Below are 26,554 nucleotides of genomic sequence, written 5' to 3' on the forward strand. Positions count from 1 at the left end.
AAAACAAATGGGAAATATTTTAAAGACTCTGCTTCTTCTTTTAAGTGTTGGCTCTGAGAGAAAAAAAAAAAAAAAGGTAGTCACTTAGGTGTTATCCGAACAAGCCCATCCAAAAGATTCCTCTTTCATCAACTTCTACCTTGTTTCCTTAAGATGTTGAGTGGAGACAAAGGGAACTTTATTTCAGTGTGGATCTCCCAGAGGAAATGTTAATTGAGGGCAATGGTATTGTGTAGCAATTCTCTGGCTCTGTCAAGTGTTCAAATTTGTTGATTTACTTGGAAAATGAGAATTGGGAAGGTGTGTTTGTGGATAAGCACTTGCATTTTTTCAGATTGTGTTGGGCACTGTAAATGGAGGTGAGGAAGTCAAAGAATTTTTTTTTTTAAAAAGGCAGAGGCATGTCTCAGGAGGACTATCTGGTACAATAAGTGACATGCTAATTTTTTCTCTGAGTATTACGTTTTTATTCTCCTTGAAGTTTATCATCGAGTAAAGGAAACAACAGCTTACTCATTCCAGTTTTTCATGAAGCCTAAGAACAAATACATCTCTCTCTCTCTCTCTCTCTCTCTCTCTCTCTCTCGGCAAAGCAAAAAGGAAAATTGACTTTATTTCAAGATGTATATCAAGTGGAGTAACAGTGTACTGTTTGAGACAAACATTAGGTGCACTCTTTCAAGCTATTTCACAGCATAGCCCATTTCTTAAAAAATCAGGTGAAGTTAGTGAAATAATAAAGAGAATGTCCTCAATTTTAAAGTCAATTATAGTGGATCTGAAGCAGTTTCTGCAAGTATAGTAAGTTAGTAGAGTTTTGGATTTGGCCCCTAGAACATGACGTTACTTTGGAGAATAAGACTGATGTGCTGAGCTAACAAATTCACGTTTCTGTGGGAGCATCTGGTATGTGCATACAAGGTGACTGCACACTCATGAGATTGGTAGCATAGGGTGGGGCAGGTGGAGGAGTTTTGGGGAGAGCAATTCTTACTCCTAGTACATTAAAACAAAAGGACAGTCCTTGGTTTTTAAATAAGAGCTGTAAAACTATTTTTGTAGGGGGTTAAATAGTAAATATTTTAAGCTTTGCTGGCCATGGAGCCTGTCACCATTACTCAACTCTATCAACACTATACTGTGAAGGCTGTGTTTCAACAGAACATTATTTATGGACTGGTGAGCCTGGGTAGCTCAGTCGGTTAAGCGTCCAACTCTTGATTTCAGCTCAGGTCATGATTTCTCGTTTCGTGGGATCAAGCCCCTTCTTGGACTCTGTGCTAACAACACAGAGATTGCTTGGGATTCTCTTTCTCTCTGCTCTCTCTGACCATTCCCCTGCTTGCTCGCTCTCTCTCTCTCTCACTCTCTCTCTCTCAAGATAAATAAATAAACATTTAAAAAACATTTATGGACATTGAAACTTGTATTTTATATATAATTCTCAGGTGTCATGAAAAAGCCTCCCTTTTTTTTCAGCCATTCAACACTGAACAACCCATTCTTAGCTCACGGGTTGTGTAAAACCCAGGATTAGGCCACAAGATGAGCCATGGGTTGTTGACTTCTACCTCAGGGCAACAACTGATACATGTAAAAACTAGTAAAGGATCCGATACATTTTTTAAAAATATTTTTTAATGTTTATTCATTTTTGAGAGAGGCAGAATGTGAGAGGGGGAGGGAGAGAGAGAGGGAGACACAGAATCCAAAGCAGGCTCCAGGCTCTGAGCTGTCAGCACAAAGCCCGACGCAGGGCTCAAACTCATCAACCACGATATCAAGACCTGAGCCGAAGTCGGATACTTAACTGACTGAACCACCCAGGCCTTTTGTGGATTACTTTACCACGAAAACCATGAAACTGGCCTTTTGTGGATTATTTTAATCACTGATGACCATGGAATTAGCTCTTAATATACAGAGGAACATTCTTCCTCTATACATTTAACAACTTTTCTTACAGGAGGTAAAGAGAATTATATCTAGTTTCTTATATTCATGCCCCTCATTTCAAGCATAAGTTCCTTCACCACCTCTAACACTTGTCTTCACTATTTAGTGCTTTCTGTGTCCTAGGCAGTATGGTAAATTCTTCAGAAATGTCATTTTTTTAAAATATTTTCAAAAACTCTTTAGAAATGCTTTTACAATTCTCAGTTTGGAGATGATGAAATTGTCTTACATGGATTGTATAACATACTCAAAGCCACACTGCTGGCAAGGGGTAGATCTGGATTATGAAACAGGGCTTTCTACTTTCCAAACCCATATTTATGCTATATTTTTTTCCTATAGACATTAGTACAGTATTAGCAAATCTATGGGTCTCTAAGGACTCTGGTGAGCCTCAGACTGATTGACCATATGCATTCATTAAAGTTTTTGATTTCTACCATGCAATAGGCGCTGGGGTTAGACTGGTAAATAAGTATAATTCCTATATCAAAAAAGTTTTAGTCTGGCAGAAGAGACAGATACCTAAATAGTAAAATATAATTCCCCACTCTAGCAAAGGTAGGTATAAAAAGTAGATACAGAAATTTAGATCCAGTAGTGATTAATTTAACTGAGGAGAATGGAGAACTCTGGAGATACTTGACACAATTTTGTGAGATTGACCAGGACCTTGTAGGACTGAAGCATAAATGAGTGATTTCTGCTTCCTAGACTGATATGTTTATAGCTGTAGTTCCTAATATTCCTAGTTAAGGCAGCGTTTGGAGCTGTAATATTTGTTCCAATTCTTCTGTGAGAATTGGATTGTTTTCTGGATGTGCATTTTAGAGAATAAGCTAATGTTTTCTGCCCAAATAAGATAAAACACCAAAAGCTTTCCAAACCAAATAACGTATTAACTCTCTTTGGCAGAAATCAATTAGAACACCAAATGAGTAATTGCTTATACTTCTGAAAAGCATCATAAACTATAATGGAAAGAACAAGAGGGCTAAAAATAAAATACCAGAGGCAGTTTCTTCATCCATTTGATCATTTATTCAGGCAAATATTTATGGTAAGTTTCCATTAGAAGCCAGTGACAGTTTTGGATGATGGAGATATAGCAGTGAATAAATTTAAGAAATCCTTGATTACTGGAGCTTACATCTAAGATAAGACAAAGAACACATAAACACAAAATAAGAATTTAAAGAATAAAAGTGCACTGAACATAAAAAAGAAACTATTGTAATGGAACAGTAAGTGAACTAGGAGAGGAACACTTTCTTTTTTTAAATATAATTTGTTGTCAAATTGGCTAACATACAGTATGTTATAATGTGCTCTTGGCTTTGGGAGTAGATTAGGACAGGAACACTTTTAAGAGGACAGCTAGAGAAGGCTGTTCTGAGGAAATGATATTTCCACTGAGATTTCAATGGATATTAGAAGTCAGCTATGGAAAACTTGGAGCCAGAGAATTCTGGGCTAAGGTCATATCAGATATAAGAGAAGGAGCTTCGTGGTATATTCTGGAATCAGGAAGAAGTCTTGCTTAATGGAATATACTTACTAAAAGAGGAGATGGTTATGAACTGAGGAAGAAGGAAATATAAATCTTTAACAAACATTATTTTTAATAGTTTTATCTTCATTCTCATTGCACTGGGAATTTATGAAAGGGTTTCACACAGTGAAGTGATATTTGATTTGTAATTTGTAAACTCTGCTGTTATGTAGAACATGAAATGTAGTTGGGCAAAGGTAAAAGTCTATTGCAGTTGATTATTAGTTCTTATTATGGGTAGAATCTTTGTGCCAATTGACTGGGGTAAAAATGGTAACGATTTTTATGCTTCCAAATGAGTCTAAATGTTTTCTTGAATTTTGGGATACAGAGAATTGGTCAGTTGGCAAACAAATTTGCATATTGGCAAATGGACCAACTTGCACATTTGGGCCATTAACATGTACAAGAAGGTGGACCTACGTGTGTCATAACTGAAACCTCACTGAAGTGTTTATTGAAGCCTATCACCAAGATTCTAGTCAAAATCTGACTTAAAAATATTTGTTGGATGTCTTCTTTGGGCAAAGAACTTTGTTTGGGCCAGGAGGAATATGAAACTGACATAACTCCCGCCCTTAAGAGTGTGATCTACTGCCCAGGGAGCCAATCTTAAAGAATCAGATTTTCACAGTGCTTATGTAACCCTTATGAGTGCACCGCTATTGTCCATGTTGCTGGCAAATCCCCCATTTTCTTTTCTTGATAAATGAAACATTTGGCTGGCCCGCTGTAATTAATGGTCCATTTCCAATAGTGTCTTTTGCTGTGATGAGTGTCACTTTAGTGTGGTTTAAGATCCTTCTCTTGCCACAATTAAAGTTACTCTGGCAGTCCTTTATTGCCACAATTCAAGTTTCTACATAAGTCCTATTCTTACAATGTCTATTAGCTGAGTCCCTGGTGAATAATTGCGTCCCTGGTGATAAAGTAAGTGTTTGAATGAATGATTCTAGAGGTTAGGTAATAATACTCAACATGTATTGTATGCTCACTAAAGGTCCATCACTGTACGAAATGGTTTTGCAACTCTTATTTTCTACTTCTATTTTCAACTTTTACTTTTCTACTTCTACGTATAAATGAGGAGACTGAGGCACAGAGAATATAAGTAACTTTCCCCAGGTCTCGCCTGACTCAGCAGCCTGCACTGAGCTGGGGCCTCTGTCCTTTGTCCCCACAGACCTGAATTTGGAAACATTCTTGAACAAAAGGCAAAGAGGGAAGCCTGACCCTGCCTACCTTTGCGGCTACGACTTCACTTATACTCCCCTCCCAGTCTAGGCTCCCTCACAGCAGGACCACGCCAGCTTCCCTAGGCACACCTCTGGCTCATGCTTCTGTGCTTGTGAGCAAGGACATGCTCCATGAGCACGTAACCTGTGTGGTTGCACAGGATGCCACACATAGAAGGGCCCCCCGCTTCACTGAATGCTGTGCCATTGTGGTCTGAGAAGTCTTCACGATTTTATCTTTGAACTTGTGTTCATTTGGTGAAGTTCCAAGGAACAAAGGAGCATGAACATGAAGAAAGAGAATAAATATCATCTGTGTCTTACTTTGCTTGCTGCTCTATTTGCCCACGAGATGCCCCATGAGTACAGCAAGTATGGTGGACCCACAGTGTATTGAAGGTCAGTGCAACTCCAAACAAAGTACATGTATTAAGTCTACAACTGAGGCAGAAGGGGCACAGGCAGGCAATCTGAAAGGCCTCACTTTCCTATTGAAACTGAACTGGCTTTAAATGCAAAAGGAAGAAAATGGCATTGTAGGAAACTTAAAATACCAAGGAATACTATCATATCTCTTGTTACTTGTATTATTTCCCTGTATATTAGCCAACTAATAATACTGGAAAGGATGACATAGAAAGAAAGGGAAAGTTAAGGACAGCCCATAGGTCCTTTTTATTTCAGTTCTTCTCTTCTGTAAGCAAAGTAGAGAGTGGTGGAATGTGTTGGTATCAAAGAGTGAACTAGGGGCGCCTGAATGGCTCGGTCAGTTAAGCATCTGACTTTGGCTCAGGTTATGATCTCGTGGTTTGTGGGTTCGAGCCCTGCGCCGGGCCCTGTGCTGACAGCTCAGAACCTGGAGCCTGCTTCAGATTCTGTGTCTCCCTCTCTCTCTGCCCCTCCCCCTGTCTCTGTCTTGCTCTCAAAAATAAATAAACATTTAACAAAATGTTAAAAAAAGTGAGCTAGAATTGATAGGTTTTTGAAGCACTTTTATTGTTTGGTAAGAACAATATGTACACACATATGAACCATGAAATATGAATCGTGTGATTCTGTGATTCCACACTCAAGTTAAATGCTCTTATATTTTCGTTTAAAACTCATATTGCAAAAAAGTTCAAGATGAATGGCACAATTGATGCTTATAATTTAAAATCTTAATGGTTTTCTTCTTAGAGCAACGTTAAGTAGCAAACAAGAAGCATGATAAGAAGTGGAGGAAAGGCCATGGGAGACAGGAAGAGGTGTGTATTTTAATGCCTTTTAACACCACTTTCCTCCCCACTTTTTGAACAAAGGTCTGATCTCGTGTTTTCATGTTGTGCTGGGCCCCATAAATTACGTAGCTCTGCCTAGCACATACTGTCCCTATGGTCAACACATCAGACTTCCCTGGCATACCTGGCAAACAGCTAAGCAAACTCCAAATCTGTCTCGGATGTCACCTGTGCAATGAGTCTTTTTGTATCTCTTAGAGATAGAAATTAGGTGTTTCATTTTCTGTCAACTCACAGTAATTAGCACCTCCTTACTTGCTTAGATTCACGCGTTCCACAAATATTTGTAGCCTACCATATCACAGGTGCATTTTGTACCTTCTTTGATGACAATGTCCTTCTCTTGTATTTGCCTTCCTATCTTTTCTGCTAAATAGAATGTTCATGTAGATATTTACTGTGTCACATCAGGTTTTTTTTTTTTTCCAACAGGCATTCTGTTGAGTGCCTACTACATATCAACCACTGTGCTTCATTAATGCTTTTTTTATCCCCAGGCCCAAGCAGTGTCTGAACAGAAATTGATAATAAATATTTTGTAGGCAACCAAGTTGATGAAATAAATAGGAGCCATAAATGTAGTTGAGTAAATAGCCAAGTATCAGCATGAAATTGAGTAGAAAGAATAAATCCAGGGGCACCTGGGTGGCTGAGTCAGGCTCAGGTCATGATCTCACAGTTGTCGAGTTTGAGCCCCACGTTGGGCTCTGCATTGACAGTGTGAGCCTGCTTTGTATTCTCTGTATCCTTCTTTTTCTACCCCTCCCCTGCTTGCACTCTCTCTCTCTCCCAAAAATAAATACATAAACATTTTAAAAAAGAATAAACCTAAATTAAAGAAATGCATTCTTCCATGATGATTTTATCAGTTTTCTTGCATCTACATTTCTTAGTTCACTGCCAGAGAATGCAAATAGGCTTCTGGATGAGTCACATTAGAGTCATCTATGGTTCATTATATGGCAAAACTGGAACATCAATGACAGACTCCTGGATGGCAATGTCTACCATCAGGGAAGCCAGCCTGCTGCCCTTGAACTTCACTGAACTAGATATGGGCAAAGAACAGATGACAGGAAGAAGTTACTAATACATAAAAAGGGGGAAAACAGTCCTTGGGACATCCAGGGGCATAACTTGAGGCAATGCAGCATAGCTGTGAAATCTTCTGGGGAGAACAACAGGGTACTCAGTAAGCCAATATACGTGATCAGTGTGAGCACAATCTTTCTTTATTTTTTTGTATCAAAGTGTCCAAAAATGGATGAAAAGAGGCAGAACCACAGGCATTAAGTTGTCTTGAATGCAGGCATTGTGATTGCAACCAAGAAGAATTTCTTGTAGTCTTCGTGGGAAAACTATCACAGGAAGAAGAAAAAGCAATGTCGAGTGAGATGGATGGTGGAAGGTGAGTTTAAAGAGTTATGCCAATGTCAGTTAATTATGTCAGTGTGCCTAAAATATTAACCTGTATTCTGAAGTCAGGGAAGGAGTTAGCAGAAGGTTTTAAATAGAATTCAGTGGTTATGCTGGCAAAAGGACACAGTGATGGAGTGCAGTTTGCACTGAATGAGTTGGAATAAGCCAAGTGGATATCTTGGGAATAGCATTTTAAGCAGAGAAAACAGGAAGTACAGTTAGGAAACGGCAGGGTGGGTGAAGTGGCTGAAACAAAGTCATTAAAGAGAAAATTTGTGGGAAATAAAAATTATGGAGGTCTTCCAGATGGGCCAGATCATAGAAGAGCTCATAAGTTATGGTTGGGACCTGGCTTTTTATTCTAATTGTGATGGGAAACCACTGGAGTGTTTGGAACATGTGAGTTTTCTATTTGAGAAGGATCACTTTGCCTACTGTCAATAGACTCAAAAGTGGAAGCACAGAGGTCAGCGAGATGATAAGCTACAATAATAACTTATATCAAGATGTTCATCGTGGAAAGTAATAAGATTCTAGATATATCTTTAAAGTAAACCTGACAGGGTTTACCGACAATTAAATGTGGCATCTAAGAGAAAAAGAGATGAGTATAATTTCAAAGTGAGGTGAATGTGGGGGTCAGGATGGGAAATGGGGCAGCTGTGGGGTAGGGGCAACCCAATGGTAGTAAGGCAATTTCAAAGTTCAGTTTTTTTATATGTTAAGTTTGAAATACATATTGGATAATGTATCCAGCATTCCTGTCAGCTATGGAGTTGTATATGATTTGGAGATGAAATTCTAGACGAAGGAGATCAATTAGAGAGTGTAATGGTAAAAGAGCACACTCTCCCCCACCCCAGGAGGGTAATGTGTTTTAAGTCTATTAAGTACCAGAATGGACTCATACTTAAATTATATTATTTAATCCCCATCATAACCCTGTAAAGGAAAGTAATATCCTCATGTTACAAACAGGGAACCTGAGATGCAGCAAGATTAACAATTATCGAGTGCTGAATTCGTCATCATAAAATTGGCTTCCATCATGACACCTAATAATCTTCTCAACAGTGAAGGAAAGTAGCAGTTATGGGGTACAGCCGGGGATGAAATGAAATGTGATGACCAGAAAGAACATTCAAGTTCCAAGTTTGGGGAACGCTCACCCATTCCCATGGGAATGTATTCAGAGTGTGAGTCCATGCAGGGGTATATAGAATAAAGGTGGGCCATTCCTGGGTTTTCCATATGGATATGCCTCCTGACTGAAGTGTTTCCCAACTTCTCAATGGATATTTACTTTGAAGAATAAAGCAATAATCAGCTAGACAAAAACTGAAGGGCATAGCATGGGCTATGCAGCTCAAAATTAGGTACGTCATCTCTTCATATAACTCTTCTCATTTTGCCAATGGAATATTTGTAGCATTGTTTGATTAATTTCTGCCTCTTCTACCAGAACTTAACATGTCTGAAGACAGGCTCTTTTTCTGCTTTAGCTACCATTATTACCTTAGCCTGCAACACAGTGACTGATACGTTTTAGGCACTTAGGTCATGTTTATTGAATGTAAACATGTGAGTAAACAAAAGACTACGGCAAAATTCACTTGCATCTCTTGAGGCGGTATGACTCCCCTTTCTCTGGTGTTGCCTTTCCTTATGAAGGAAGACCACGTATGATTCCTTTTCAAATGTTCTATGATATTGAAGGCAGTGGCCTGAAGAAAATTGAGAGTAAATTTTAATTCAAGGATGGTGAGTAATAGTCTCTCTAGAAACAAATTTAAGAAGCCCTTTGTGTGTATTTTTAAATACATGTTTAATGTGCACCATGAGCTTGACTCCTTCATTTCAAGCCCCCTCTTCTTCTTCTTCTTTTAATTTTTAAACATTTATGAAAAAAAAAATAAAGAAATGTTTATTTCTGAGAAACAGAGGCAGAGCCTGAGTGGGGGAGGGGCAGAGAGAGAGGGAGACACAAAATCCGAAGCAGGCTCCAGGCTCTGAGCCCTTAGCCACAAAGCCTGACATAGGGATTGAACCCACCAACCACGAGATCATGAGCCAGAGCCGAAGCTGGACGCTCAAACCCACTGGGCCATCCGGGAACCCCTCAATTCCCCCTTTCTTAAAAAAGGGCTTGGCTCAAGCCTCACAGGATAGATAGTCTTGGTAAACATTTGTTAAATGCATGACCAAATCCTGATAGGATTATGTATTGATTTAAAGCTCTGAAAAGCAAAAAGCTGCGAAGTGTTATAATGGGTTAAAAAAATTCACCGACTATCACTATCACGGGGCTTATGTTAGTTTTCATACTGTTCTTTGCCTTGTAAAGACAATCTTAGCACTTATTCAGGTACTTCTATTGACCTGTCTGAAAGTTCTTTGATGTGTGAAATTCTCTTAGCCATAAAATAAAGCAAAAGTTTGAATATAAGTTATTCAAAGAAAGACCATAACTGTGATAGGACAGCATGGGCCTTGCAGAATTTTTTAGTAAAGTGAAAAAAGGCTTTTCAAAGCCCAGCAGTTGCTACTATGTATTTGACCCACTGTTTCAGCCTGCAATTTCAGATGTTGTGGAAACCTGGATGGAATATAACATGACCAAAAGAGCAGTGTTCTTTTCCTGAACCTTGCCTCTTGCTGGTAGAGTATAAAGTATAATAGCAAAGAAAATTTTAGGCTGAGACTTGAGCTTCAAAAGACAAAACATAGAGGTTGTTTCTTAGCAGGAATGAAACATATACATTTCAATGAGAAAATGGGAAGTCAGAGGTCACAATTGCTGTGGAACACATCTCATGATAGAATCAATATCAAAATGATCACTAAAGGTACTGTGGAGGGCACAGAAGGCCAGAACAATAATGTTTCAGGACTCTGAAAAAAGGCGAGGCAGGAAAAGCTTTCTGTCTGTCAGGTAAATGTGCTTTTATTTTGTTTTTGTTGTTGTTTTTTTTTAAAATATCCTCAAATGTAAAACATAACACTCTAACAGTTGCAAAAAGTTTTTTAATAATTTTTTTTAAAATGGGTATAGAAATACAAATACTCTTTTTTTTATCAAGTAGTATGTTCCTAACAAACAGTCATTAGGAAACGTTCTGTTTTTTATTTTATTTTATTTTATTTTATTTTATTTTATTTTATTATTTTATTTTTAAAAACCCTTAATTCCAGTATAGTTAACATACCGTGTTTTATATTAGTTTCAGGTGTACAATATAGTAATTCAACAATTTTATTCATTAGTTTTCACCATAATAAGTACACTCCTTAATCACTATCACCTATTTCCCCTACTCCCCCCTGCATCTCCCTTCTGGTAACCATCGGTTCTGTATATTTAAGAGTATGGTATTTCATTTCTTCGGGTTTTTTTGTTGTTGTTGTTTTGTTTTTGAGGGGCGTGTCCCTTTTTTCTTTCTTTGTATTGTTTTGTAAATTCTACGTGTGAGTGAAGTCACACAGTATTTGTCTATCTCTGACTGACTTATTTCACTTAGCATTATTCTTGCCTTCTTTGTTGAAGATTAATTGACTATATAAATATGGATTTCTTTCTAGGGTTTCTATTCTGTTACATTGACCTGTGTGTCTCTCTTTGTGCCTCTGCCATACTGTTTTGGTTACTACAGCTTTGTAGTATATGGAAACAGTCTGTTTTAGGGAATCAACTTTCATGACTGATGAGGTTGACTTTGTGTGGGGTATTGGAGAATAAGGAGGAAGAATTAAGTATGTGAGGCAAGACTGATTTGGTCAGTTGGTTAATTGGCAGTGCCATTCAGTGAATTAGGAAAGACAGAAAAATGAATGGATTCTGGTGAAAGAGTTCTGTCTGAGATATCTGTTTTGTTCACTACTAAATAACCAATGCTTAGCAGAGACCTGGCACCTAGCAGCTGCTAAACAAGTATTTGTTGAATGAACAAATGAATGAATGCATGCATGGATGAATGAATAAATGAATAAATGAATGAAATAGAACCATTAGAGATAGAGCTGGAGAAATTTGGTTTGGAAACAGTATTGGAAATCACCAGTATTCAGGTTGTAAATTAAAGGAATTTAAAAAGAATGAGCATAGAAAGGTCATAAGACTGAATGACAGACTTTTGAGGTAACATATCTTTTTTTATAGATAACAAATTATCTCTAGCTCCTAGAGTTGGGCAAACACCTATTAAGCCCTCATCTAAGAACTTTCTGGAAATGGTGCCCATGCAAACAAAAGATTGTACATGGAGTCAATACTGTGCACTGAGTCAAGGGCAAGTAATAGAAAAAACCAAGATAAATAATTTGAGCTCCTATTGATACTGTGTTGTTACAGCTTTTACAGCCATCTTATTTAATCCCCACATGAACTTGGTGGGGAGATGCAGGGCAGATATTAAGCTGGCATTCACTATCTATATCTGTCCTTATTGGTCACACTTCTGTGCTGATTGGCTGGAACTTGTGCCTTACTAATTATTAACTGTTTCAATATCACCCTTGAAGATAGACATTATTGGTCACATTTGACAAGCAAGAAAAATGAGGCTCAAAGACTGAAAGTCCAAGGTCACGCAACTTATAATTCTTTTAGTTGATTGTGAACTGGCTGGACATTTACGCAATTAAAGCACAAAAGCTTCCCTCAGCTTCCTTCTCTGTTTCTCCCATTCCAAATGGAAGAGAAGACATTTGTTTACTGAGAGTCAAGAACTCTTTGTTTCTGGAGATTGTGGCCTCTGTCACATTCACCTCCTGAATGAGTGTGCATTTAATAGACCAGCGGTTCTTAACAGTTGGAACTCCCCATGAAAGTATCATGGGTATTGGCTATTTCTGTGTAGACTTGTAGAGACTTCCTGAATCCTGGCTGTTTCATCTTCTTACTTTAGTTTTTAAGTCACTGAATCTAAAGAATACGACTAAAACCTGCCTTCTTTGTTCTACCTTGTTCTGACTCCTTATAGCTGCCCTCAAAGCAGCACAAAACATATTTTAAACACGTGGTCTCTTTAAGATAATATAAGATAATACATTTTATGTAACAAATAGTACGATATGAAGCAGACTTTGTTGTCCATGCTGTTTGATAAAGTCTAGATGTCATAAGTTTTAAGTGTATAGACAATCATGAAAGTGGTGTGTCAGTAAAATACTGAAGAGCATAGTTAAATGGGATCTGGAATTACTCTGTCAAGGAATTACTCTGTTCAGGTACAGATGACAGCTACTTAAAGGGATTCATTTAGGTAATTTAAATTGCTTGCATATTGTGTATAAAACATTCTATCTTCTTTAATAGTGAGCAACAAGTTGAAAGACTAATGGAGGAGGCAAGACTGAAAAATGTTCATTTCCAAGGGATCCTTTGATTAGCCTCATCTGAAATTTACCCTTTATATTTAGTATCCTTAAAATTAAACAAAGAGTTTTTTCATTAGTTCTAATGTAACACTTCTAATGTGTTTCAAATACCTTTTGCCGAAACTCTTTTCAAGCTTTAATTAAGGGTATTTTTGAACAGTTAAAATCAAATAACACAAACATTTCAGAGTTATGTTCCTTTTCAAGGACTCCTAGGAATACCTTTTTAAAAGTTTCTGCCAAAAAGTCAGCTGTAAAGGCAATAACAGTATCGCAGACTCACAATTTTAATTAACATTGCATTAATTAACAGCACATAGATTAAAGTCCAAGAAAATGTATGCCTGTGTCTTTGGGTGAGGGTATATTAGTGCAAGTTTCTCAATGTGTTCGTTGTTTTAATTATTTCAGAGATATTTAGCATCTACTTACTTGGATCTTATGAATACAGAGACTCTCCGGAGAAAGTGTGAAAGTATCTCTAACATCAGGCTCAGTTGTGCATATAAATGGTGATTTTAGGGGCAGAGGAAGGTAGAAACTTCCGAGTTGGCATCATCTCCTCTGTCTCCCCACCATACACAGACCCAATCATTCAGAGGCCTAATAGATTCTACTAAATAAATGATTTCACATTTTGTTCCTCCTCCTGAACTCTATCTAGTTTAATTTCAGTTATTATCTTTGGTTTTGACTGCTGTCAGTTTCTTTTCACTCGATTCTGTAGTCTGCTAACAGAATTACTTCTGTTATATATATTTTTGTTTCTGATACTCAGCACTCAATACTATATATATATATATATATATATATATATATATATATATATATTTTTTTTTTTTTTTCCTTTTCAATGAGGGCACCAAATTCCCCTACCTACAGGATTGCTTTTGATGGCTATTCGGCCACTGCTGACCAGTCAACTTCTGCCTGTCATCCCCTCTCAGCCCCCAGCACGGTGATTTATTTGTTCAGGGGCGGGACCATAAGCCAAGTTGGTACAATCAGATCGGTTCTTAGAATATGTGGTCGAGCCAGAGAAGAAACACTCTCTACAGCCTGGGACGATGGGGCCCGGGTGCAGTTGGTAGCTGTTTGGACAGCTGACAGAACTGTTTGTGATTCAGAAGAGAGCTATTGAAAATTGACATTGTTTTCTTTTGGATTAGTACTTGGCAAGAATGTAGCTCTAACTCTCTGGCAGTTTTATTGCCACCAGATGGAGCCTGAGATAAAAGCAACATGGAGGAAAGCAAAGATGTCAGAGAGTGAGTCCTGGGGACAGGGTGTGAACTCCTAGGTCAGCCAGCCCCTGAAACTACTCCCATGAGACAGTTTTATTTGAGGTTTCTGTCCCTTGCAACCAAATGGATCCTAACTGCTCTATCCTTAGGCTGAGGTGTTAACAAGTTAGCAGAATATTCAAATTCCTTCACAGTGGGGCTCCAATCACTCTTTCAGGACCACCTCTGTGCTTAATAGCGGTACCATCCAGCGCTCAGGAAGACTGCACTATTTACCATTTTCCCATCCTCTAATAATGTTTGGCTTTGTGTACTTGGTATACTACTCATCTTTTGACCTGCTCAAATATTACCTTTTCTAATAACATTTTCCCTAATGCTCCAAGGAGGAATTATCTACTCTCTTTGATTCCCAAAGGTTTTTGCTCATAGTTCTATCACTGTGCTTAAAATTCCTCTGTTTCTTGTTATTCTTCCCTCCTTACCGCTCCATTATTGCAAAAGCAGCACCTCATTCATTTTTCTATCTCTACTTTCTGGTACAGTAACTGGGAAAACCTGGTGTGGTGTTCTGTATTTGATGGGTATATATAAGTAAATCAATCAGAATCATCAGGAAGGCAAATTTAAACATTGTACCTTAATCTCAGTCATATGGATTCATTTACCTAGGGTGGAGCCCAGAAATGTGTATATTTTTAAAGATACCTAGATGATACTGATTCTCAGACATGTACTAATACATGTAGAACATGGCACTTTAAATTGAGAAGCTTTGGGGCATCTGGGTGGCTTGCTCAGTTACAGGATGAACTCTTGATTTCAGCTCAGGTCATGATCTCACGGTTCATTTCCTGAGTTTGAGCCTGGCATTGGGCTCACTGCCGTCAGTGTGCAGACCCTGCTAGGGATTCTCTGTCTCCTCTCTCTGCCCTGCCCCTGCTTGTGCTCTCTCTCCCTCTCTCAAAAAGTAACTAGATAAATAAATAAATAAATAAACAAACAAACAAACAAACAAACTTCAAACAAAAATAAGTTCAGAAGTTTAGATGATGGAGTAGGGAGGATGAAGAAAATCTTGAAACATAAATTGACTTGGAGTCAAGGAAGGGTTGCAGAGACTCCACACTTGGCCCTTGGAGGGAAAGAAGGAGCCATGAGGAAGTGAGGGTGGAGAGGACAAAGTGACATGGTGTCAAAGATAGACCGTGGCTTGCGTCTCATTTTTCCACCTCAAATTGCTTTTTTATTTTGCCAAAAATAGTCCTTTTTCATAAATTTTCAAAATATAATGTGATTATTGTGTGGTTGGGTTTAGAGAAGTAGCTTAGTGATCATTTTAGTTCATTTGTTTACCAGTGTTTCCTATACATTATAAACCGAGCTAATCACATATTTCATCAGTAGAGAGAACCCTTGATGTTCTTTTTGTTTTTTGTTTTTTGTTTTTTTTTTTTATTTCACTTCATCTATAAAATGGAATCTCTGTGTTATAAAAGACATCAGAGGTTACAGGAATGCTATCAGAGTGGCAGAAAGAAAAGTCACTGAGTCTCTAATAATCTGTTGATAGCTTCAGACCTGAGAACATTTCATGAATTAGGTTAAATGTGCTAACATTTGGAAGAAACTGGAGGATTAATTTTTAAGCTCATTAGTTCTGCAAATGGCTAAGAAATAATGCCCAACTGCTAAAAATAGATCAATTTCTTTTTCCTGAAGGCTTTAAGTGGCATGTTTATTACTTCTGCAACTTAGTACTTTTCTTCCTTGGATTTTCATTTATGTGTATCTGGTGTTTTTTGTCTCTTTAAAACATTTCTGAAATTGCCTGAACACAACCCTGCTATAGAAATGCTGGCAAAAGCAAATGTGAGCTCTCCCATCTGTAGCTCTCTACCTTTAAAAGCAATATCATGATTGACTTAGTTACCTTTTGAGGGAGAAATAAATATTCTTTTCTAATTCATAAAATTTTTCATGACTGCGAGTTTGAGGAATTAAAAGACAAAATTCTAAGCAATTAATTATTGCTAATTATGCACGGCAGTAGACTATGTGCATTATGACTTATGAAGATAGCAGTTGAGAACAAAAGGACATATTAAATAAACATATACTGAAAAAATATAGGCTATTTGGGGACGTAGATGCCCCACACCAGCTTATTTTCGTTTATACTCGCCGTTATACCCATTTAAATGATTTTAAATTAGTATTTTATTATAAAAGTATTAGAGTAATTGGAAACTGTGCTTATCTAATAAGATTACTGACATAATACTTTCTGAAGCTAGAATTATTGATTTGTGATATATATTTAAGTAGTAAGAAAAGCTCTAAATTGCAGATTAAACTGCTTTTAACCCAGCATTCCTTTACCCCAAATTATAGTTGTTTCATATAAATTTCTCCCCCCTACTTTACTGGGATGTAATTGACATATAGCATTGTGTAAGTCTAAACTAGGCAACATGATTTTTTGAGATACATATATATGATGAAATGATTACAATAAGACCAGTTACATCCATCACCTCACATAATTACTTGGTGTGTATGTGGTAAGAGCATTTGAGATTTACTCACCTAGCTGACTCTAAGTATATAATGCAGTATTGTTAACTGTAGTCACCATGTTGCACATTAGCTCTCCAGAAATTAAAACTGAAAATGTATGCTCTTCGCCCAACATCTCCCCATTTTCCTCAGTCCTTAGTTCCTGGCTGCCGCCATTCTACTCTTTGAATCTATGGTTTCAGCTTTTTGAGATTCCACATGTAAGAAGTAAGATCACGTAGTTTTTGTCTTTCTCTGTCTTACTTGTCACACTTAGCATAATCTGCTCAATGTCTACCTTTTTTGTTGCAAACAGCAACAAAAGGGCATATTCCTTCCTTTTAATAACCAAGTGATGTTCCATTATATATATATATATATATATATATATATATATATATATATATATATATATCCCCATATTCTTTATCCATTCATTCATTCATTCAACACTTAGGTTGTTTACATGTCTTGGCTATTATGAATAATAATGTCGTAAACATGGGGGTGCACATATCTCTTTGATATAGTGATTTCAGTTCTTTTGGAAATAATCCTAGAAGTGGGATTGCTGGATTATATGGTAGTTCTGTTTTTAATGTTTTGAGGAATTTCCATACTTTTTTCCATATGGCTGTACCACTTTACATTCCCTTGCATGGTACACAAGTGTTTCCTTTTTTCTGCATCCTTGCCAACACTTGTTATCTCTTGTATCTCTGATAATAGCCATTCTAATAGCTGTGAGGTGATATCTCACTGTGGTTTTGATTTGCATTTCCCTGATGATTAGTGATGTTGAGCATCTTTTCATATGTCTTTTGGACATGTGTATGTCTTCTTTGGAGAAATGTCTGTTCAGATCCTTTGCTCTCTCTCTTATTTTTTTCCCTATTGAGTTGTAGGAGTTCTTTATATATTTTGGATTTTAACCAGTTACATATGATTTGCAAATATTTTAATGGCATCAATTGTAATGTCTTTTCTTTCATTTATCATTACTTGACTCCTCTCTCTTTTTTGTTGGATAGTTTATCTATAGTTCTGTCAGTTTTATCTTTTCAAAAAAAAACAACTCCTAGTTTCACTGAGTTTTTTAAACTGTCCTTTTCCTCTCTATTTAATTTATTTTGCTTTGGCTTTTGTTATTTCCTTTTTTCTGCTATGTCAGACTCCGTTTTTTCTTCTTTTTCTAGTTTCTTGAAGTGTAAAGTTAAGTTTGAAGTTTTCTTTTCGTTTTTTAAATGTAGGTATTTACTGCTGTAAACTTCCCTCTTAAAATTGCTTTTGCTATGTATCTCTTAAGGTTTGATATGGTGTGTTTCCATTTTTGTATGTCTCAATATACTTTCTGATTTATTTTCTGATTTCTTCTTTGGCTCACTGTATATTTAGGAGTATGTTGTTTAATTTCCACATATTTGTGAAATTTCTAATTTTCTTGCTGTTCTTGATTTTTGGTTTCATGCCATTGTGTTCCGAGCAGATGCTTGCTATAAAATCAATTTTCTTAAACATGTTAAGACTTTCTTTATGGCCCAACATCTGATTTATCCTGGAAAATAAACCATATGTACTAGGGAAGAATGTGTATCCTGATGCTTAGGAATGAAATGTTCTGTATATGTCTATTAGGCCCATTTGGTCTGTAGTGTTAATCAAGTCTGCTATTCCCTTATTGGTTTTCTGTCTGGATGATATATCTAATTTTAAAAGTGGGGTAATAAATCCTATTATTATTGTTATTATTATATTGCTACTTATTTGTCCCTTCAGTTCTACTGATATTTGCCTTATATAAAGCTATTGTTGGGTCTGCAGTGGGGCCAATGTTTGGCAGGCTTATTACTAGGCTGTTGGGTATACCTGGATCCTGCCTGGCCCCTAGGTGGGAGGGACTACCTCCAGGACCTTATACAATAGGGCGGTGCTAGGACAAGGATCCACTTCAGAGTCTGCAGTTGGGTCCTTATACAGCAGACCTGTCACCAGATATGTGGCTCGTGTCAGGTATCTGGGAGGGCTTTGCAACACTGGAAGTTGCTGAAGCCTGCGTCTGGGGCTGGCAGACCTTTTCCTGACCTGGGGCCAGGAGAGGCTGGAGTAGAGCTCTTTCAGATCTTTAGCCCAGAAGAGAGTGTCTCCCACCAGTCCCCTGCCAGCAGGACCGCTCATAGGCTGTAATGGTTTAGTATAACTCAATGATATTCTTTATTTCCACAAAATAACACTTCACTGGACTAAATACAGCATTAACGAAATAGTATGTGGTTCTAATTGCTGTAAGTTTTACTTGAGACCCAATGCCAACATGGGATAGTGAATTCTCTCTCTCTCCTTGTTTTCCCTACGTATTTGCCATGTATATTCTGGCCTATATAATCCAGTTCAGTTTGAAGAGGGAACGTACATCTTCATTTTCTAGTTAAGTAGATGGCATATCTAGTTAAGTGGATACATAAATGAGTATATAAACACATGAATGGAATGAAGGTTATACAGCAATCATGGAAATATTGCTGGATATTCTTTTATGACAGTCAATAAAAGGACTACAGTACTGATCAATGGAGCTCTTGAATTGCTCTTTTGGTAAGGGAAAAATTTAACCCTGGTGCTGAAAGCCTGGCTTAAGCTGTATCCCTTGAACTCTGCCTTGATATTGAGCCCACATGATGAACTTAAATTGATTAAATCTAGGATGCTATGTGTTAAGTCATGAAAATGCTGGCTTTCAGAAAAGATAATAAATTATTTTTAGAAGAGAAATCAGGTTATTTGAGAGAGTGAAGTGGGGGTGGGGGATAAAGAGGATACTTCCATTGAACAAGGTATTTGGAAAAGTATATTAAGAAAAAAACTACAGTATATATATCTAGGTCTGCCATACCTATATGACCATAACTGTGATTATATCCAGATTTCAAATAGGTTTGAATTCTTTTTTCTTATTTTCTTTTTGAATTCTTATTGAATTCTTATTTTCTTTCCTTTTATTTTCATATTTAACTTTTTTCTATGTTTTTCTTTTACAATCAGTAAAGAATAAAATTCAATTAAAAATACGTGAATAAAAACGAACTAATGTTTGGTAAATAGTTAAGAATAACTTCCTGAGAGCTAACAAGTTCTTTCCTGTAATTAGAATACTCTCTTTTAGTTTTAACCACAGAAATGACAACATACAGGCTTAGGATGGAAAAAAATATCATTGGGGCATTTCACCTGAAAAATGATTGAGTACCCTTTACTCTTTATATCAATTAAATATAAATGGCTAAAGTATTTCCCACTTAGTTATGACTCTAGAAAATAAATGTTCAGGTAAACATTTCCTAAACTTGTTCAATGAAACATTAATATCTTGAAAATTTGCTCACAGGCATTCCTTAGAACAAGGGTTTTATAATCCACTTGGTCTGGGAAATTAACTTCAACAAAATTAAACAGCCTTATTTTACAGGTAGTTTCTCAGAGCCATTTCATGTAATAATGTGCTTTGTGATTCTCCAGGAGCAGACACAACTTGTAATGTTTCCTAAACCTTCACCAAGAATTCCCATTAACACATGGCATAATACAGTTTTGGGAAAAACATGATGGCAGATGTCTGCTGCTACATTCAAGTGGGACATAATGCTCTTCAGTGTTTAGTTATCTCTAATTTTACATTCACATTGTTTTGTTCACCTTTCATAATTTATCTCTATCCTCAAACGCAAAATGGTCTTGCATTGCTTTCTTTTTATTTTTGAGAGATGGAACCAATATATCTTTTTTTACAAGAAAGATTTGTTGTTATGAATTGTATTCTGTTACAATAAGAAATCTAGAGAATTTATTCATTTGTTTATTTTTGATTATAAAATTTTCAAGTAAAGAACCATAAAGAATTAAATAGTGAATACTTGTGTAAGCAGCTCCAAAAAATAAAACATTACAAGAAATGTTTCCTTAGACTCCTCCTACTCCATATCTACTATGTCTAAGAGGTGGGCATCTTGAATTTCAAAACTTAAAATACAGGTTTTTATATATTTACAGGTCTTTATATATTTCACTTTTACTTAATGCTTTATGTGAATGGTATGACACTATATGTGTTTATCTGTCCTACAATTTTCCCCCTCCGTGATGTGTCTGTGAGTTCTATATTAATGCTTTCAAGGCCACCATGATCGATCAAACAAACAAACAAACAAACAAAAATTTGGGGTGACTGACAAACTCAGTTTCCTGATGTGGAAGTCTTTGACTGGTTAAGGCTTGATTATTCGACCTAATATATCATTAATTAGGATAAATGTCCCATTTGTTCCTGAGACACAACTATTTTCCAATTTTTGAATGCTGTTTTCTACATGCCTATGATACATGGGCATGTTTTTATCCTTTTGGTTCAAATAAATCCACACATTTATTCTGTTTGGTGATCTCTCAACTAAGAGAGATGTTTGAAAATTTTCTGCATCCAAGTACTTATAATTTCCTCACTTTAACTTAGCTTTGCCAATTTCTTCTTGTAATTCTTTCAGTTTTTGCTTTATATCCTTCATAGTTTGTGTTATTAGGTGTAACATAATTTAGAATTATGGTATTATGTCTTCCTGGGGAATTTAACTTCTTAATCGTGATATTGTATCCCCCTTTATCTTTACCACGCCTTTCTTCTATTTACCTTTATTTTATTTGATAGTAATATAGCTATACTTAATTTTCACAAACTTCAATTAAAAAAATTTTTTTAAATGTTTATTTATTTTTGAGAGAAAGAGTGAGACACAGCGTGAACGGGGGAGGGCCAGAGAGAGGGAGATATAGAATCAGAAGCAGGCTCCAGTCTCCGAGTTGTCAGCACAGAGCCCAATGCAGGGCTCGAACCATGAACTGTGAGAACATGACCTGAGCCGAAGTCGGACGCCCAACTGACTGAGCTGCCCAGGCGCCCCACAAACTTTAATTTTTAATATATTTATAGGTCTTTATGTTTTAGATATGTCTCTTTAAACAATATAGCTAGAATATTTTAACAATCTGAACATACCTATTTTTTAACTGATAAATTTCATTATTTTATATTTATTGTATTTATGAGTATACTTGCCCTTATTTCTATTAGTGACTTCTAGCTTTCAATTTGTCCTGCTTTTTTCTCCTTTTTTTAAGTATTCGAGTGCCTTTCTTTGGAACGTTTCAGATATGTGTTCCTGTGCTTATTTGGAAGTTATACCTCAATTCTTTTCTTTAGCAGTCACCCTTAAACATTTAATTTAACATGCATATTTAACACAATCTAAAGTTAATGAATATCTCTATACTGCTTCTGAGCAATTCAGTATGCTTTGACTTCCATTACTTCCTTCCAATTTACGTAGTATTATTTTCCAGTATTTTAGTTCCACTAGATCAATCTTGTTTTTCATCTCCCAGATTGTTACTAATGTTGTTGCCTTAAGCAGTCATCATTTGCTTAGATTCACCCACACCTTTATGATTTTCTTTGATCACCATTACTTCTTTCATTGTACTTTTTCCCTTTTGGTTCAGTTTCTTCCAGAAGTTCCCTTATTGAAGGTCTATCGGTGGTAAATGCTCAGTTTTTGTTTTTCTGAAATGTCATCACTTCACCTCCTTTCCAGGTGTAAGTTTATGATCATACATCATTCTAAATTAACAGTTCTGAACAGTTCAGAAGTGTGTATCAGTATCCCATTCTCTTCTGGCCTGTATTCTTCCTGCTGAAAAGTCTGCTTTAGTCTATTTGTTCTTCCTACGATGTCTCTCAATTGTGACAGAGACAGTTAACCATTGGGTTCCTGAGTCATCTTGGACTCAACAAGCTGCAACCTAACGCCCAATCTTCTACACATTAAGAGACAAATCAATGCTGCCTCATTCTTCTGAAACACCGTGGGTTTAGAAGGGATTTAACCCCAAGAACTCTGGAAAATTTTGTTAATAGCCCTTTCCACTTTCAGTTCTACCTGTTGCTTCTCACACCATTGACAGTGAGAGAGTTGAAAGATCTTTAGATGAAAACCCTCAGAGCAGGTGAGGTATGGTCTCTCCATTGGACATTAGCCTGGGAATGAATATCTCTCTGAAAATTTGAAAATCAGGCCACCAAGATTCCTTGACCCTGTGACTATTAAAAAAGCCTGGAAAAGAACCCATCTTTTTTTTTTTTTTACCCTAGGGCATGATTTGCTGGCTGCATCAAGAGTGGGCCAAGCTACATTAAAATGCCCCTTTAAAGGAACTGGATGTGCAACCAGAAGGTTTGGGAGCCATTGAAAGGAATTGACAGGGCTTCTCTGTTGTGCACTACATACAGAAGTTGGGTGTTTACTTTTTGAGTTGTTAGAACATGTTAGATTCTGTGCAGGTGGAGAAACGATAATGTGATTTCTTATGAGTGCTAACCTGGGGGGAAGAGTACAGACCTAAATTGATAACACAAGATTATTTTGAACCTGGACTCCTCAAGCTTCCTCCTGTTGTTTCAAGAGCAGTGTGTTTTAAGTGTGTGCGTGGGTGGAGGTGTGTAGAGAGGACCAGGGACGTCTCACAACTTCCATTTCCTTTCAGTCCGTCCTGTAAGATCTCTAGCTCTCAAGTGACTAAATTGGCTTTTCCTGGCTTTTCTCACTAATTCATGTGCCATTCAGGGAATCCAGGTGGTTTCCAAGAAAACCATATCTTGCCTGACCTGTGTAGGTAATATTTTTACCACTGTGACTATCCTTAGGTCCAAGGTAACACTACCTCATCGAGAAGCATCTCCTCTTTGGAAGGGGATTTAGACCCCAGAAGCCAGCCTCAGTGAACTGACAAACTTTATGTTGTTTGGGAGCAGAATGCTTTCTCCTGCTGCCATTATCCTCATATATCTCCCCTCAGAAAAGTGGTAGTTCTGACTCAGCCTACTGCCTGCCAGGCAAGCCATCCTAACAAGACTTTTCCTCAGCATCACTCACCTTTGGCCAACCAGTGTCTCTTACATGTCTTGTCTACACGCCTCACTGGCACAAATGACACAGCTTACATTTCAGGGTAGGGCTCTCACCTGTTTCTTGGGTTCCCTGCGCACTGCTTCTCTTTAGCTTGAGCCTTTGTTTTAAATTGAGCAACCATTTTCTTCCCATTATCTGGATTTGATTTTATCATTTGTTCACAGATCTCCTCCTCACCCCCAGAGCATCTGTCGTGTCTACCTGTCCACTCGGATCCTTCCAATCTCCATTAGCTCATTTGTTTAAATTGTTTGCCTGTATTTATTTGTGTATCACATTGTTTTGGGGAGAGGGAATAAGGAATGATTCACTAATTTCCAAAATAATATTTTTTCTTTGTTTTCCATGTTTCCTATGTGTATTGTTGTCTGAAACACACGAGTCTCCAACTTTTTTTCAGTAGTTTAAATAAACAACATTATTCTCAGAGTGAAAGACTTCTTTAACATGAAGCTGCATGAAATGATATTGATAAATGGCCTGTCAGCTCTGTGAGTAGGGCAAAGGCATGAGTTTTATCGTGGACATCAAGAAAAAGAAATGGAAATTAGGCCTAAGGTCAAATCAGTGTTAAAGCCAACCAAAGCAATTGACTGGATGGAAGCATTTTATAGGACCTGAATTAATAAATAAAGTAGATATTGATGTAGCTTTAAGAGATCTGAAATGGAACTCTTTGAAAATTAAAAATACATCTTGAAGCATTTTGTCCTTTCCCCCCCTCTCCCGCACTGATGAATACCCGACTGGAACTTTGTGGCACATTTACGGAGTAAAACTGGAATTCATGAATTATTATGCACAATGTTCTTAACCGCACATAGTCTCTGTCACCAGAACCATTGTCACCCACCCCCACATCTTGTCTCTCCATCCAAAACAGAGAATATTTGTGCTGTGAGACATGTTGTATTGAATTACAGGGAAGAAATATGAAGAATATCCAACTCTCGACATCCAAAACTGAAGCACTAAAATTGCACATTAAATGTATTGTTCAGATGAAAAACACCACATTTTCCTTTGATTTTTACAATAGTTTATGCTGCTTGGAAATTATGGGCTGGCATTTCAAAGTAACATTTTAGAAGAGGAGAATGGATATTTTAGAAGAAGATTTCTTTGGCATACACTGTGTCAGAATGGATTTTTTTTTTCAAATGGTGAAAATCCCTATAAGGTTGGAGTCTTTGAAGGCAGACAGACAAGATGGAAGATATTATGTGACTTAAATACATCTTTCTGTATCTTAACTCCCAATTGTTTCTTTATGAATGACCTCAGAAGGACTGATTTTACTGCTACCGAAAACTGTCTGAAGATGAGAAGCCATTTCAGTAAGAAAAGCAGAGTAAACAAAGCTAAGATACTGAAGTGAATGCCATGAATCCTGAATAGAACACATGGATAACCTGATTTGTTCCATTTTATTAAGTTACAATGAAGTAGAAGTTTGTGGGACTCTACTGTACATAGAGGTCAAAGTGGTATGTGTTTTTATCAAAATGAATTCTAATTGTTCAGCTGTATGAAGGTGAATCCTGGCAATATAGCACAGTGGTTAGAAGAGAATGAGCTTTGTGGTCAGACTGAAACTGGCTTCAAATCCCAACCCTGTCAATTGCTAGTTAAGTGCTGGCAAATTACTTAATCTAAGTCTTATGTCCCACATTTCTCTGTGTCACAGGATAATTGTTTATTACATGAAGAGTGAGAAGTACATAAGGTATCATCAAAATTAAGTAAAATTTGGGGTGCCTGGGTGGCTCAGTTGGTTAAGCATCAGACTTCAGCTCAGGTCACGATCTCGCAGTTCACGGGTTCGAGCCCTGCAGCAGGCTCTGTGCTGACAGCTCAGAGCCTGGAGTCTGCTTCATGGATTCTGTGTCTCCCTCTCTCTTTGCCCCTCCCCCACTCATACTCTGTCTCTCTCTCTCTTTCTGAAAAATAAACAAAACATTAAAAAAAACTTAAAAAATTAAGTAAAATGAAAGAACTCAGTGCAATGTCTGGCATGCATATATTAAGTTCTTAGTAGATGCTACTTTTTTTTTCTTTTTAATTGTTTTTTAACGTTTATTTATTTTTGAGACAGAGAGAGACAGAGCATGAACGGGGGAGGGTCAGAGAGAGAGAGAGAGACAGAATCTGAAACAGGCTCCAGGCTCCAAGCAGTCAGCACAGAGCCCGACGCAGGGCTCGAACCCACGGACCGCAAGATCGTGACCTGAGCCGAAATCGGACGCTTAACCCACTGAGCCACTCAGGCGCCCCAGTAGATGCTACTTTTTATTATTATTATAAGACAAAAAGGTTGTTATATAGGAAGTAGGCAAATTCTGATTTTCAACTTTTCCATTTTTTTATAGTAAATTAAAGTAGGCTCCTCCTACGTGTGGGGGCTATGTTTCGAGACCCCCAGTGGATGCCTGAAAACAACAAATAGTACCAAACCCTATATATATATATATATATATACATCTATATATGTGTATATATATATATATACACATATATAGATGTATATATATATACACACACACACACATATACATATATACACACACCTATATATAGGTGTGTGTATATATGTATATGTGTGTGTGTGTGTATATATATATATATACATATATATATATAGGTATATATAGGTATAGATAGGTAGATAGATATAGGTAGATATAGGTATATATATAGGTATGTGTATATATAGGTATATATATAGGTATATATCATAGGTATATATGTGGGTATATATATGTATAGGAAAAACATAGTTATATATGTATATATATTAGACATATATATTATATGTATATTATGTTATACATATATTATATATATTATTATATATATTATATTATAAATATATTATATTATATTATGCATATATATTATATATATAACTATGTTTTTCCTA

General features: G+C 36.8%; 1 long non-coding RNA gene across 2 annotated transcripts in view; it reads left to right on the forward strand.

Annotated features, from left to right (window-relative positions):
* Window positions 1-6,865: 6,865 nt before the first annotated feature.
* Window positions 6,866-26,554, forward strand: part of LOC113602895 (uncharacterized) — an 80,022-nt gene continuing 60,333 nt past the window's right edge. For both annotated transcript variants that reach the window (XR_008300362.1, XR_003424426.2), the window contains exon 1: window positions 6,866-7,431. This is a non-coding gene — a long non-coding RNA (uncharacterized LOC113602895). The remainder of the gene's footprint in view (window positions 7,432-26,554) is intronic.

Source organism: Acinonyx jubatus, chromosome B4, assembly GCF_027475565.1.
Source record: "Acinonyx jubatus isolate Ajub_Pintada_27869175 chromosome B4, VMU_Ajub_asm_v1.0, whole genome shotgun sequence".
Lineage (NCBI taxonomy): Eukaryota > Metazoa > Chordata > Mammalia > Carnivora > Felidae > Acinonyx > Acinonyx jubatus.